We start from the raw sequence: 15,617 nt of genomic DNA, 5'->3' as shown, positions 1-15,617 counted from the left end.
AATGTGTATCATCCACCTAAAGCCACAGTATCTTTTTTGTTTATTTGTCCTGTTGTGTTTGTCTCCATTTAAATTGCTTTAGTAGAGATTTTTTTTCCTATTTTGTTCTTACCGTCCCACTTGTTAAAGCCGGGACTTATTGTCTCAGCAGGTGTCGAGGGATTTAGTTGGTCTCATGCTTCGAGGAGAACTTTCCTCCCTGTTAGTCCTTCGCTCTGCAGGGCTTCAGGGTTCACTGAAGCATGGAGATGACATCTTCCCTTTCTACAGAGAGCATCATGTCTCTCTCTCCAGAACCTCGTGGAAGAGACAGTGCAGACACACACACACACACACACACACACAGTCCCCAGCCACACACTCTCTGACCCCTCCACGCCGAGTCCTGGTCCTTGTACTCCCCTCTCCCCCCACCTTCTCCTCCTCGCGGCCTCTGAGGAGAGGAGCAGTATTGAGCGGGAGCTTGAAACCATGCTTGTATTGTCAAAGGAGTTACCGGCACTTACCTCCACTTGAACATTTAGTGCTGTCTTGCTAGGCCTGGACAGAGAATAGCACTATAGGGTCACTGATGAATTGCTATTTCTGGACAAGAGATAAACACACTGCTTTGTAGGGATTATCTCTCCAATCTGTGGCAGCAGAGCTGAGATTTGTATCTTCTGTTCAAGTTGTGCTTATGGGTTTGAATTTGTAGCACTGTACTCTATGTAAAGGCATGAACATTGTTTCAGCAATTATTTAAATTAATTAAAGTCCCTTATTTCCTTGATATTAACTATTAATGAAGGGAATGACAAAGTCAGTTATTTTTTTGAGTCCTAATCCTAAATAATATCAATAAAACCTCATGTGTCATCTTTCCTATACATCTGATGATGTTGCTTCTAAAACCAAAATATGTATCTACATCTACATGTTGTACATGTACATTTCTGTTTCATCAGACAAAGTGAGTGTACTGTTAATTGTTCATTTCTAAATTAAAGAAAAATACTAAAGTTAACAAGACTTTTTCTTAGCCTATTTTAATTTGGCACACTTGAATATGAAATTATGATTAGATCGATGTATGTTGTCAGTTCTAATTGTGCAGCTATCGCATGCTTATTATTTAACTCTTAAGCCCTCTGGTGGATCAACATTTATTCCGAATCGCCATGATGACACTTTTCATTTTTGTAGAGATTATTAAATTCATTAAGGAGTTTCCACTTTGTGATTTGACTTTGACTACATTTTTTAAATAAGATGACTTTTGATCAAGAAGAATGGCTGCTCACGTTTAATCATGCTGAAAAAATATAGTAACAAAATATGAATGCAATATCTCGATATATATCTACATATTGAGAACAACAGAACCTTATTTTTGTATCAAAAGAGTTTTCAGTATGTGCCGAAGTTTAGCATTTTGCTCTCAGAAATTCATATGTGGGTTAAGACTATAACCTATGAGAGCTTGGGAGTGTGTGAGACGCCCTAAACAGCTGCCACTGTGCATGTGTGTTGGTCATGCATGTGTGTGTGTGCACATGTGGGTGTCTGTGCATTTTAATAATAAGGTGTTGACTCTGCCCTCTAAGGCTCACCTGTGGGGATTCCCAATGGTGTGTGTTCGGACATGCGCCCATGTATGTGTGTGTGTGTGTGTGTGTGTGTGTGTGTGTGTGTGTGTGTCACGTTGGGAAGCGCGTATTTGTGCACCACAGCGCAACACCTGCCAGAGGCTGTGGCTGTTTATGACAGAGGCTGTGTGAGCTGGAGAGGACGCAGTGGAGCATCGCCAGCTCCATGCACACACACACACACACACACACACACACACACACATGTACACAAACACACACACACACACACACACGCACACACAAAAAACAAAGCACACAGAAATTTCAGTGTTTTTTTATTATTTTATTGCAATAATTCATATTGTGCAAACACAAAATTCACACAAGCAAACGCTTCTAAATGGCCAGACATCACACCTACACTGTAAAAACTATGAGGAAAAACACTCCCCTTTACACACACACACACACACACACACACACACACACACACACACACACACACACACACACACACACACTGGTAAATGTAATAACCACAGGGCCAGTGTGATCTGTGTCTCTCTCCCTAGGTCTTGCTGGCTGTGCAGGTCCCCAGCAGCTCCTATATTACAGCAGTAGGCAGGGGAGCCTGGCAAAGCCACCGGCCTACAAAGTTCAATATAAACGAACAGTGGGAACTCGCAGGGACCTGGCAGGAAAAAGCTTAGCAAAGTTAAAGCCTCGCCAGCCCTTCCCGGCTGCCCATGCCAATGTCTCACAACACACATGTGCACAGTACATATGGTCATACAGGGCTGCGCACACTCACACACACTGACAGTCCACCTATTTCAGGAGTTGTGAGACAGGCCATACAGGGTTTTTTCATGTCATGTACTTTCAGTTAATTTGTTAATCGAAAGAGAAGACAAGCCATCTGAAATACATAAGTAAAAAAGTAACATATATGATTTATTATTAGAGCCTTATGCGATCCTCACAATGAAACCAGAGCAGATTAAGTTACAGGGAAGACCAAATTAATTCAGATTGTTTGAAAAATGTAACTTAATGGTTGAGAAGTCGTCAAAGTACTCAGAAAAAAATTAAAAGTTGAACATCTGCAATCTCACAATGACAAGGCAACTCCATCTCCTGATGAAGATCATGTGATATGATCGAAAGCCCCAGAACATCTATAACATCATCTCTGTGTTGAGATTGTTTTCTCAAATGCCAAAGATTTTTTTGACGTGTTCTTTTTTATCATTTTGATTTCAGATGCTCTTTTTAAATAATAATAATAATATACACTTTTCTTGACTATGTCCCAAAGTGTTTTACAAAAGGAAATAATACCAGACAAGAAAAATAAAAACGGATGTCAAACATTTCCAAAAGCTTTCACAAAAAGAAAAGTTTAAAAGTTTTATAAGTAAAAATTACAACAAAAAACATTGCTGCCAGGCACCATCAAAATCAACATCACAATCACTGAAAAGGAAGGAGCAAATCTTTATGCTCGGATTTTTAAAACATACAGCAGAAAAAAAAGAGATAATGGTGCGAATGAATAAAGAGCATATCTTTGCTCCACTTTAGTATTGCCAAAGCAGTGTTCATTTTTAGGATTTATGAGAGTAAATCACTTCCTTTGCTGGTTGACTCTCGGTGAAAGGACGTTGAAAGAGAAATCACTCCCCTCCTCCTCCTCTTTTCCCGCTCTCAGCCTTCTCTCTGTCTGCTTTGCGGGGTTGCTCCCCTCTTCAGATGGCTGTGGACGCAATAATGACCCAACAGATGGGTTTATTAGAGGGCGGTTAAGGCAGCCAGCGGGTGGTTTGTTCAGGGGGAACCGAAAGCCGAAGCGCCAGGAGCTCTGGGTGAAAAGCAGACTGACAGGGAGCAAGTGACTCTGCCTCTCTCCTCAGTTGTTGATCCAATAGGCACACTCTCTTCCTCATAACGATCTCGGCCTTTAGGACTGTTTTTGTGCTACGCCCGTGCATATGTGCACTCCCCCTTACGTAATGCACCCACGCTTTGTATTTGTACATTTCCCTACATATGCCTCTCCCCCATGAAGCATGTGCACGCCTTTTGACATGTAAATGAGATCAAGCTGGCTTTGTTAGCTACCTGCGTGTTAATGCTTGTTTAGGATGTCATCTGTCTCTTTTAGCCTCTCCATTCAGTGGGGCGGGTGGCATGCTTTGTGTCGCCAGCCCCCAGGTGTCGAGGGAGGTCCTTCAAACCCTCGTTAGTGTCTTAGCGTGTGCTCTGCTGGAGCATGCCTCTCGAGATCACAAGACAAAATGGGCCACAACAGATCCCTATTATTTCCTTTGCACTTCTTGGTCTCCCCGGCACTTGTTAGCTTTCACTGATCAATAGGTGCTCAATGGAGTTGATTTAGCGAATAAAGGCAAAGAGTGGGACATTAACTCAGGCATATGGATGGGATTCAGCCATCAGTGGGTAGGAAATAAGTAAATTAGTCTCTAATTACCTGATTAAAAGAAGATCAGAAGTTTTCTTTCTATATATTATCATTAATTATTAATGATTAACAATTACTTATTTTTTTAAATTCAAGTTTCAAGACTGTCAACAAAATTCTTAATTGCTGTCACCTCTGAATGCATGCATAAACAAAATATACTATAAACTAAAGGGTTGAAAAAAAAGGACAAAGGTAGAATAAGAGAATATGGCCGACAGCGTCGTCGCGCAAGCGCAGCTCCCAGCACCCAACACCAGTGACGTGCGGTGAGGTTCGTGGCTGGTGAGGCACTGACACTACATGAGTCAGATTTACAAATATATGAACCCAATAGAGAAGCTTAAATCACCATTCAATTGGCAGCCTGCACATTGACTACTGGTTGTTTTTCATATCAGCATTCTTCACACACACATAGATAAGGTACATATTTGATTCCACCGGGAGCGTTTCAGAAGCGGAGCGCTCGCGGGCAAATTGTGAGATTCTGCGACAATCTGCGTAACAACCACGGATGTATAAAGAGAACAACAAACACATAAAAGGTTACTTTACCTGTACGACGTTGAATTGCTGTTGATTTATTCATATTTCCTTGTTTTTTGAGACATTTTTGAGCTTATATATATAATCTTACATTTTTGTGGTCAACGCAAAATATAAGAAGAAACAAAATGTAGAAGAAGAGCAACGACACAACAAGCATGAACCCGACTCGTGGGCTCTCACACGCTCTCTTCTTGAGGCAGAGGTAATGTTTGCCTCTCTGTGCTTTTTCACTGCGGTTTAATGTCAGATCAGCAACACTAAATATGTTCTACACAGACGTGAAATACATTACCTATTCTATGGAACAAAAGGACATATAATGAAAGTATCTACAAATATTACAGTGGTGACAAACAATGAGAAAGCAAAAGGCACGCGCTCAACCCAGTTTGTGAGGGATTCACAATCTGAGGTGAGGAACAGCTCGTCGCTGCCTCACCTCACGTGTCTCCTCTGTTTGAACAGGACATGCGCTAATTCAGCGATTTTGATTATAAAAATGCTTTAAATGATTGGAATCATACAGAAATTACATTTATAGCACAGATCAGTAGAGAAATATTCATATTTATTTTATTTTAGCATTATTTGTTTTTTACTTGTCATGATGACAGGTGAGGTCCCTGCCCAGCACCCAGCACCCAACACCCAACACCCAGCCTCCGGTTACCCCTCAGGTAAACACTGTTAGCTCTTTGCTGTTGTTTGCACTGTTGGCCCCGTTGGCACAATTAGCTGCAAGCCACCGGCTCAGCCACCACCATGTTGAAACCTGTTGAGAGGCAATAGAAATGCTCCCAATCTTGTATATTGCACCTTAAAGTATAAACTAATAAATATAAAAATTGCAAAACTGTACAATGAGATCCTGATGTGCACCAAAAATGTATATGTGTGTGTGTGTGTGTGTGTGTTTGTGTGTGTGTGTGTGTGTGTGTGTGTGTGTATGTGTGTGTGTGTGTGTGTGTGTGTGTGGGGGGGGGGGGTTAACTACATCCTATTAAGGGCAACTTGGGTATTTTTCAACCTGGACCATGCTTTTGTGTCTCTATGCCTAATGGGGACAACTATTAAAAAAAATGGTCCAGTATTGAGCGAGAGTGCTGCAGCGGACTGCAATGTCCACTAAAAGTGCTTGTTTTTCCTACCAACCGGCTCAGGTGTCTAGTTGATGACAATATTATAAAAAAGGACCTCATCGAGAAATAAAAAGTTTCTCTTTACAGTTCTCTCTATTCGGTCTGCTACTGTGTCTAACCATGTCTTGCTGAAGAAGAAGTCTAGTTCTGAAATCTTGCGCTAAGTGAGTTGTTGCCTCAAGACAACGGTGGAAACGTGAGGGAGAGTTGCAGAGAGAGGAGTGTCAAAGGGATTTCGCGATTGCTCCTCCGTGCTCAGACGACACACAGAGGAATCGCCTCGGAGGATATTGCGCCACTCATCTGAGGAGTGTAAGGCACACGACACCTGGAGGGAGAAATCAAATGCTTGTTTGGGGGCACGGCGGAGGGCCCTTCACGGTCTCTCACCTCCGAAAACCTCAGCCCAGGACCCCCCCCCCCAACCCCAGCCGGATGCTGGTGGACCCCCTCTCCTGTATCCTCCTCCCCTCTCCTCCTCTCCAAAGGTCATCCAATCCTGGCCACCGCCCCACTCCAACCCCCCAAAACCATGAAGAGAAACAGAATGAAGGGTATGAACGCTGAGCTTTTAGCCCCTTCTCCCTCTCTGGGGGTGTATCCATCTCCTTTGTTGTCTCACTCCAGCAGTGTACACTACACCTTCACTCTTCAATCATTTATGGAGACCATGTCCTCATACAGTATGAAGTCCCCTTTTATGTAACGACTGAAGAGTTCACTACATTTTTTTGGACAGCTATTGTTATGAACGACTTTGCAGGTTCAGATTTTGCATATAAAAATACAAATCAGTTTATCAGGCAATTCCGTAGATTGAAGCAACAGTATGTAAATCAGTTTAGCACCTTAGCTCGACCAGCTACAATATTAAAATGCTGCCTCCACATGAATGCATGGATATGAATAATCACGTAACATAATGTGAAATGATATAACATCCACACTCACTTTACACACTGAAAAGGGACATTCCTTATAAGGGGTTCTTTTACTTTGGACACTTGCATTATATGTTGTTGAGAATACACACTTGTATTAACTGTATAGGCTCATGACACATACGACATATTCTAAATTTGAGTTTTGTTGTAGGTCTTCTTTCTGTTAAAATGCACGATAAACTGGAGCCACTATAGGCTGGTAGAAAATGATGCACTTCCAGGACTGTCAGTCACCAATAGGTACAGAATCATGTGTATTTATTTTTTTCTCTCCCAGTCTGACATATTGATCCTCTTTCCCACTGGATGATTGTACATGAAGTATTTAAAACCCAAAAATGCAAAATGTATGTAAACAGAAATCAATTCAATAAACATAGTGTATTCAAAATTGTACATATATAAATGAAATGGAAGTAGTGGAGTATAAAGGACAATATCTCACTCTGAAATGTATAGGAGTGGAAGTATAAATCAGCATGAAATAGCTCAAAACTGTAGTTGAGTAGATATACTTTGTTACATTTCACCACTTGCCTGAATACAGCAAACAGGATATGAACACAGGAATTTTAATCTTGTAATGGATTTGTTTTTATGTCCGGGTATCATTGCTGTTAAGTAAAAGATCTGAGTACTTCTCTCATAGATGCTCACATGAACACACACACACACACACACACACACACACACACACACACACATTCATGCATCCAAAACAATACACCTAGAGGGCACTCCTGCAAAGACGCAATCCACCCATGTCTGTAATCCTCCTAATCTGTCACCATGACCCAGGGTAATGCCGTGTCACCACAAGTGTTTGGCTTCGCCTCTCTACTCAGCCGATTTGACACCCCGCGTCTTCTCTTCAGAAACTCACCCTGACCCTGGCTGCAGCCCTCTGGCCTCCCCCCAACCCCCACCACCACCACCACCCACCATGACATGACACCGCGGCTCCTTCTGCCCTGTCTCAAGCGGCTACCATCGTCTCAGCCACAGCTTGGCCTGGAGCCGACACTGCGGTGAACGGCAACTCTGATTCAGGTGGCGTAAAGATAGCCCGGCCTGACAGTGAGTCGACGCTACATGCACCTGGGATGTAAACAAACTTAAGCATCAAAATAAAGAAAATGAAAAGAAAAGCCTACAGCATCGCTCACAAGAGCTTACGATATCCACCCTTGACAAAAGACGATGCCAGGATCTCTCGCGTCTCACTTTTGCCTCTACTCTTTCTTTGCATGACACGGCCGTTTGCACCGAGCGCCAATTGGCATGACAGTGTGACCCCCAACCTTTTTTCTGCTTGTCCCCACATCCCATCCCCTCACATCCCTGCTCTCCTTTTCCTTTCCTTGTCCCCTCATCATCCATGTCACCCCCCCACCCCCTCATCTAACTCTCATCCACACCCCTGCTCTTCCCTCAATGACAATATCCTGGTAATGGTGGCCTTTGTTTTTCTTGGCCCGGGCGCCTGGATTTGTCAGGACGCATTTCCTGCCCGCAGACTGAGGGGGCTGCTGCTGCGTGGCAATCTGGGCTCACTTCTCAGGCAGCTAAACCCTTTGACACTGTGCTTTTTAATTAAAATTACATTATGATTAATCAGGCAGAAGGAGGGGCCCTCCCCCTCACTTGCCCTCCTTCCTCCTCCTCTCTCCTCTCTCATCCTGCCCGGTTTCCAGGCAGGTTTGATTACAACCTGTGACGGACGTTCCTCACTGCCAAGCCGCTAAAGATGTGCTGGCAGATGCGACGGCCCGGCCAGCTTGTCGAGCCCCGAGGTTGCAGGCAGCCAGGGAGAGAGGGACGCAGAGACGGAGAAAGGGAGAGCGGGGGTAAAAAACAAGACAAAATAAAAAAGAGCAAAAGGAGCAGTGATGGAAAGAATATGGCAAGGATAGTATGTGTAAAGAAAGACCAGGTATGTGACAAGAGAGGGAAATTAAGAGAGGAGTGACTTGAAATCCTTCAGACACTCCAGAGTGCCTGTCAAGCCGTCAAGCAGCCTGACAGGCAGGCAGAGCTCCTGTATGGCCGTATTGATCTGGAGAGCTCCGTTGTGGCGCTAGAACAGAGGAGGAGACAGGAAGACATGAAGCGGGGAATCATTTCTCCCTTCAAAGAGCCTGGAGACAAGAGCCTATACTTAACTCTAGTGTCTAGGCTGGTACTCTGGGTCCTTTTTGTCGCAGTTGCAGCGGTGCCACGTAACCTGGAGCTGTTTGCGCTCACATGTTTGCTTACTCAGGCTGAAATGGTCATGTTAGAAGTATGTAGAGACATAAAAACAAAAGGCAGAGCCAATGAAGGGCATGTCAATGAGGGAGAGCTCAACAGGCACTAAGGCCGACACACTCTACACGGGGCATTTGACTACTGTCATGTTACATGAGTGACGCCACAGCACTTTTATTTATTTTTTGCATTTTCTGAATAGTTTGACAGTTGACAGAATATCCAAGCTAGTGAAAAAAAGAAAAAAGAAACATCTTTTTTAAGTGCCATTAATGAAAAAGCTGTTGTTTTCTTTCTGCTCTCTCCATGTGTATGTATATGTCAATTCATAGGAGGAGCTGCATTACACTCACTGTAAATCAGGTCAAATGGCCATTAGCACGTCACATACACTGCCATGACCCCTGCATGATCTGCAGTGGCCGCGAAAGAAATGTCATTTTGCGGCCACGTCTCACGAATTGAACGTGTGTGACTCTGTGCGTTTGTGTGCGTAAGTGTTTGATGTTGTATTTTTGTGTGTGCATGTGTTTACGCATGCTTGTGTGTGTATATGTGTGTGTTAAAAAAGGGGGTGCTGGTGATGAGGGGGTTGAGCAGGCGAGACCGGCATGATAACAATCGCGTCTCCGTTGCTTACAGAAGTGTAACAGAGTTTGTAAAACTCAGACAGGATCTGGAGAAAGGACAGGTATGCTGCTTTTGTGAATCATAAACCAAATCTTATATTCTGTTGGGCCAAACTGGTGGTCCACTGGCCAAAGTCAAACCTACATTGAACCATTTGGCTAACTAAACATGTCAAATGTTGAAAGTGTGTTCATTTATTTTTTCCAATAGTTTTCTCTTCATCTAAAATGAAAAAAATATTATAAAATGAATAAAATGTTCTAGATAATTATGTAATTTCTATTTTTACAGGAAAATGAATTTTCTTTTTTTTGGTGCCTGTCTCTCTGCATAGCTCTCACCCATTCAGCCCCCCGAGCTGAAACAGGCCTGTATTGAGTGTCCTGTGGCCACATTGACAGGCAGTATTAAAAACCAGTAGGTGGTCTTTCACTGTCACTGGGCAGAAGCCCCTCGTCACAGCACATTAATTACACACTCTCACCAGCTCAAACAAGCCTCGCCTGTTCATGCGCGGCGATAGATTAAGACCAGAGCGAAAAGTGTGTGTCGTTTGAAATCAAGAATTTACTCCGCGTGCTTGTCCTCGAGTTGCCGCAGCTGAACATTTTTGTTAAGGACATGCAGCGACGATGGCAATAAATGGAAGTGAGCAGCCACTATTTTAAAATGTGAAAATTAGTTGCGTCAACTTCAGTGGACCTTGTGATGCTTCTTGATGAGTGGGCTGGAAAGAGTGTACAATCTGGTTTGCATTTTGCCGTTTTTTTATTAACTCTATAAATACCAGTGTTGTGGCTGCTGCGCGTGAAATAAAATGTCAGTGAGCTCTTTTCTGTCAATCCGTCCGTGATGGCACTCCTTACTTGATGTGCAAACGTGTATGCACATGTATTGGTGTGTGCGCCTGTACATGAACATACAGGCATAACGTGTGTGTGTGTGTGCAGGTATTGAGCGGTATAGGTAGTTGCTTGCAGGTGTGCACATGCATGAGTGTATGCATGGATTGTCGCAGGATCCAGGACCATCGCCTTCCTCGCTCTGACCTGACCCGGCCATGAACCCTGTTGCCCTTACGATCCATACATATCGTTTACCCAACGCCCTCCCTGTCGTCTCGCCTAATGCACGGAGGCGTGAAACACCTCGTAATGCTCAATCACAGCGGGGCACAGCATGCTAGGAGCCATCCAGAGTGACAGCACAGGGCCAGGGAGGCGGCCAGCTGAGGGACGAAAGACCACATCGCCCTCAGGGAGAGGAAGAGGGGGAGGTGAGGGACGAGGTGAGGGGGTGGGGGGGAGAAGAAGGGTGAAGGGCTAGAGGGGTTTGGAGGCAAAAGGGAGAGGGGGAGGGGAGTAGGGGTACAAGTGGGGGTTAAGTTGGTCTGGGTCCATGTCAACAACATGCAGATACATTTGAAAACGCCATTGGGTCTGTCGGCTTGTTTTCAGGTGAGTTTTCAGTTCGATCGCCAAAAATGCCAAAGAGATTAGACAGATTCCTTTTTTTCCATTTCATTTTTTGTTGGCGAACATCAAAATAGAACATGGCTGCTACAGCATCCTCTCTGGAGTTTAGTGGATAGACATTTTTGACAAACATAACAAGATTTTTGCTTGGTCCCAGGAGTCTGTTTTTATGTCACCTTTCACTTAGTTTGTTTCAACACAGCTTAAAACAACATACAGTCGTTCTTTGTTGTCTAACATCTGCTCAAGCATAATCTAGTGATTGATCACTGGTGCTACATGTCAACCAAGACAGTTCCTTTGGGTCCCTGATAGGGCTAAATTATGTTCGACAATACCTTGAAGGTATTGACCAAAATAACCCAGTACCAAGTATCGTAACTTCTCCAGTCAAACGATACCTGTAATCAATCTTTTTTTGTGCCCAGATCTAAAAGAAGACTATTTGCACGGTTTTACTCACAGCCAATCACTGCCAGCTTATAATGTGACATGTGATTGATCCGCAACCTATACAGATTGCCTGCCTGCACACCAAGATGGCTGAGCTGTCAGCTAGAAGCTAACGGTGCTAACAGCGCTAACAAAGGCAACAGTGCTGGTCGGGGGACGGTTTTATCAGCGGTAACCACTGGATGAGTGCTGTGCAGGGATTAGCTAGGCTGTGAACACACACACACACACACACACACACACACACACACACACACACACAGCTTCCATTCACATGATGGGCATTGAATAAGTACTTTATAGGTATCACATTAAGGGTACTAGTAATGGTACTGCCATCGTATGATACCCAGGCTTAGGCCCTGATGGTAAATGTAAAAATGCAGTGGCCGCGCCCGTTCAGCCATACTGATACACAAAATTGATCCTGTCTGGTTTTTCGGGCATCATAGAAAGCAACCTAGTACGGACGTGAAGCCAATCATTTCTTGATTTACCTGCGTTCATGTGAACACGACCTGGATGTTCAAGAAGTCCTGGACGGGCTTCATTATGCTGAAGAGGATTACATTTTCATGCAAAGTGAGTGTAGTGCTGGATTTTGCAAGTGAAAAACATTAAAGGGAAAAGAAGACGAAAAGAAAAAAAAGATGGAGAGAGAGAGAGAGAGAGAGAGACGCAACAGACGGAAGTCACACTTGTGAAGTTGGAGGTGTGAAGGAAAAGACTTGATCGTGTTTAAAGGCAGCTTTTTGGACTGCTGTTTTAAAACCCATCAATGTGCTGCTTAACGCTTTCTGTTCCCAAGCAGCAGATCTGTTTTTTACACTTTACCAACAAACTTTCGTGCAAATACGGAAAAATACAGCCCAGTATTCTGAATATGTACTGCTGATGTTAGTGTGATGTGATAAGTATTATTAAAACTAATTCATTTTAACTGCATGAACGTCAAACATTGAATATCCATGGCCCAAATTTTCTATATATGATTTTATCAAACACAAATACTGAACATGAGACACCTCAGCCATGATTTCAGTTTTTCTGACTCACTGGCACCTTTTCTACTTGTAAAAACCTAACTAGCTAGCATCTGAAGATTTTTACACATAGATAAGCCTCAGAAAGTGTGAGACACTGATGTTGGCAGAAGGATCCATCTGATGCATTGAGAATAACACAGCGTTTAGCTCAAAGTCAGCACAAAAATTGTATGAGATGTAAACAAGAGGAGAGATCTGCTTCCACCCTGGCAAAGCCTCCCTTGTCCTTGCCCGTGCCCTGTGGACTCATGCCCAGGACCTGGGCCTCTCTCAGGCCAAGCTGCCCAATGGTCCAGTTAATCATATGCAGCGCCACGAGGAAGCTTATGCTGGCCTATGCCAGTTTATGCCTCAAAAACTGCAGGGTGTCGAGGCCAGAACCGCAGCGAGATGGGGGCCCGACAGACTGGCTTGGCATCGGAGGCCTTGGCTTGGATTTGAAGATGAGCGGACCCCTCAGAACCTGAACTGGTGCCCCCTCCGACCCCCTCCCTGTGTTTCTCCCAGTGTCCAGGTCCTGCTGTGGGGCCGCTGACCCCGCTGACTGTGTGGACAGAGACCCTGCTGACCAGCACAAACACTGACATTACTGCCTCTCAGCAGGGAGATAAAAACTCTGAAGGGCAGTGTGAAGGTTTCTGTGAGTCAAGCATGTGTCCGCATGTCGCTACTCAAAGGAAAAGATGCATCATCCCCTGCCAGACCTCGATGCTCCTCATAGCTTGACTGTTTAGAGAATTTATATCAATCCCTATTTCTTAATATAATTTATGGTCTGTCAATTTTTTTAAACATTGTCATTGTGATCAATCCTCTTAGCTCTCCGTTTATTTGGCTGCGCTACATGCTACACAAGTTGCTCCTTTTCTGTTTTCTTTTCCGAGTTTGCTTCCGGTGGTAGAAACATTTTAAACAGATGTCTGATACATTTTAGAAAAACGTACTTGCAATTTCAACCAGTAATCTTGGATGTAAATGCTAATTCAGCCAGGGGCGGAGCCAGACGCCAGGGCTCAGACCATGTCTGGGTGGTTCAGGGGACTTTTACTGGGATTTTTTACCATTTACAGCAACTACACCCTTTCACAGTACGTAAACATTACAAATGTGTCCCTGTTTATTTCCTGTTGCAGTGTATGTGAATTACATCAGCTGACAGGAAGTAAACGTGGACCCAAGCTGTTGCCTAGCAATGCAATTTTGTGAATGTTTACTATATTCACAATCTAAGTTTAGTTTTTTAGCATACTAGCTCACTGTTTGTTAATTAGCACTAATCTCAAAGTAAAGCTGAGGCTGATGGGGGTGTCATTCATTTTGCATGTGTTTGTTCATAAATCTAAATTTTGGATCACCAAATTGCAGGGTTCAACAGTGATGTTTTTTTTTTTTCACTTACCCAGTCGGGTAAGTGGGTCAGAAATCGAATTGCTCACTCTGCTCATAAACTGTGTCTTTACCCGCCGCCTTTCTTACATGTGCAACTTTCAACAGAGATGAGAAGGGAGTGTGATGGCTCACTCCTTAGCTACTTCTATCATCAGCTCTGGAAAAAAAATGTGTTTGATTCTTTTTTACCACTTGCCTGACTTTCTAGCCTGACGTGGCATTTATCTTGCCCCCGGCAAGTGATCTTTTTGGTTGAGCCCTGCCAAAGCTATTACAATTAGATTATGCACCAAATGTAATGGCAATCCTTCCAATCGTTGCTGAGAAAGTTCACTCAAACCACACACGCCATCCTCATAGTGGCGCTAAAGGAAAAGTCGGGAAATCTCCGAAGTCAGACAGCTTTATTGTCTGAGGCGCATGAATTATAGCTCCGGAGACGTTTCAGTCTGGACCAAAGTGCCGGGCCGTAGGACCAACAGACCAATATTGGCATCCATAGAGCCACAGTAGCGTGGCTAAAAATGAACAAAAATCACAGTTTACAGTAATCTATGCGAGAAACAGTCATTAAAGGGGGGCCTTGATATCTTCAAAGAAATGCTTTTGGGAGCATGCCAAATCCAACTAACCACCCCTGCCCACTCACACACACAAACTACTTGTGCACATGCTTTTAATCTGTTTTCTAAACAGCTGAGCGACCTTGTGTGCGCCATCACAAAGCGAGCTGGAGGTGTGATCCTTCGGCTGAGGAGACACAAAGAAGTCTATCTGCCTCTGACAAACCTAGATTTACAGTTAAGCAGCACTTGTAATGTGTGTTTGTGTGTACGTCCAGGATTAGTTTAACCACCGATGTGCCAAAAGTACACATGAAGATACATTAATGCATGCATGATGTGGTGGAAATAAAAAGGTGTGGTGGAAATACGTGGGCGCAAATAAAGGCACGAGTGCATTTTATCCGTGTGTTCATGCGTTTTGCCACAAAAGAGCAGTGCAGATTGACAGCGTAGTGGGGCTGGCCTCTGGCCGACTGTGACCTTTGACAAGTCTCTGTCACTTCTCACCTCCGCAAGACGAGCGCTGTCATACCAACGCACACGACACAACATGCTCCCCCCCACACACATCCTACCGTCTCTTCGATTAAAAGCTTAATGGATGTTTTAGTACTCTGCCACTTTGATGACAGCATGCTAATCTGCCACCCTCGGATCTCTGAGAAGCTGAAGGACAAGAGGAGGAGGAGGAGGGGATATCTTACAGGTTGGGAGGGGCACTGACAATATAATCACGGCAAGACACTGCAGCGTGAGGATTTTTTCCCTTTTTTTTCTCACTTTTCACACGCGGCAGACCCAAAGGGGTGGTCCTGGTCGGGGCATCTAGCCGGAGAGCCTAGTCTCACCTCACTGACATGGAAGCCACCCTGGCTGTCACTTTGCATCTCTGACGCCTAGAGAGGGAGACCATGAGCAGCCTGACAGGGGCAGCGGAAGGTGAGGACCCAAAATGCTTGAGACACACTTGGCTCAGAGCCAAAGTCTACTCCTCCTTTACTTTCTATTCCCCCCCCCCCACACACACACACACACACACTACCACTCTCCCCCTCCTCCTGACACTTCTGAGTGTCTATGTGAACTTTTATACTTTATAATCTTTCTAACCTTTACATTTTGA

The sequence above is a fragment of the Cebidichthys violaceus genome, unplaced genomic scaffold (assembly GCF_023349555.1).
Source record: "Cebidichthys violaceus isolate CVI_PGR_0920_01 unplaced genomic scaffold, fCebVio1.0.p SCAF_16, whole genome shotgun sequence".
NCBI classification, from domain to species: domain Eukaryota; kingdom Metazoa; phylum Chordata; class Actinopteri; order Perciformes; family Stichaeidae; genus Cebidichthys; species Cebidichthys violaceus.
The sequence above is the reverse complement of the archived record's forward strand: the minus strand, read 5'-3'. Positions refer to the sequence as shown.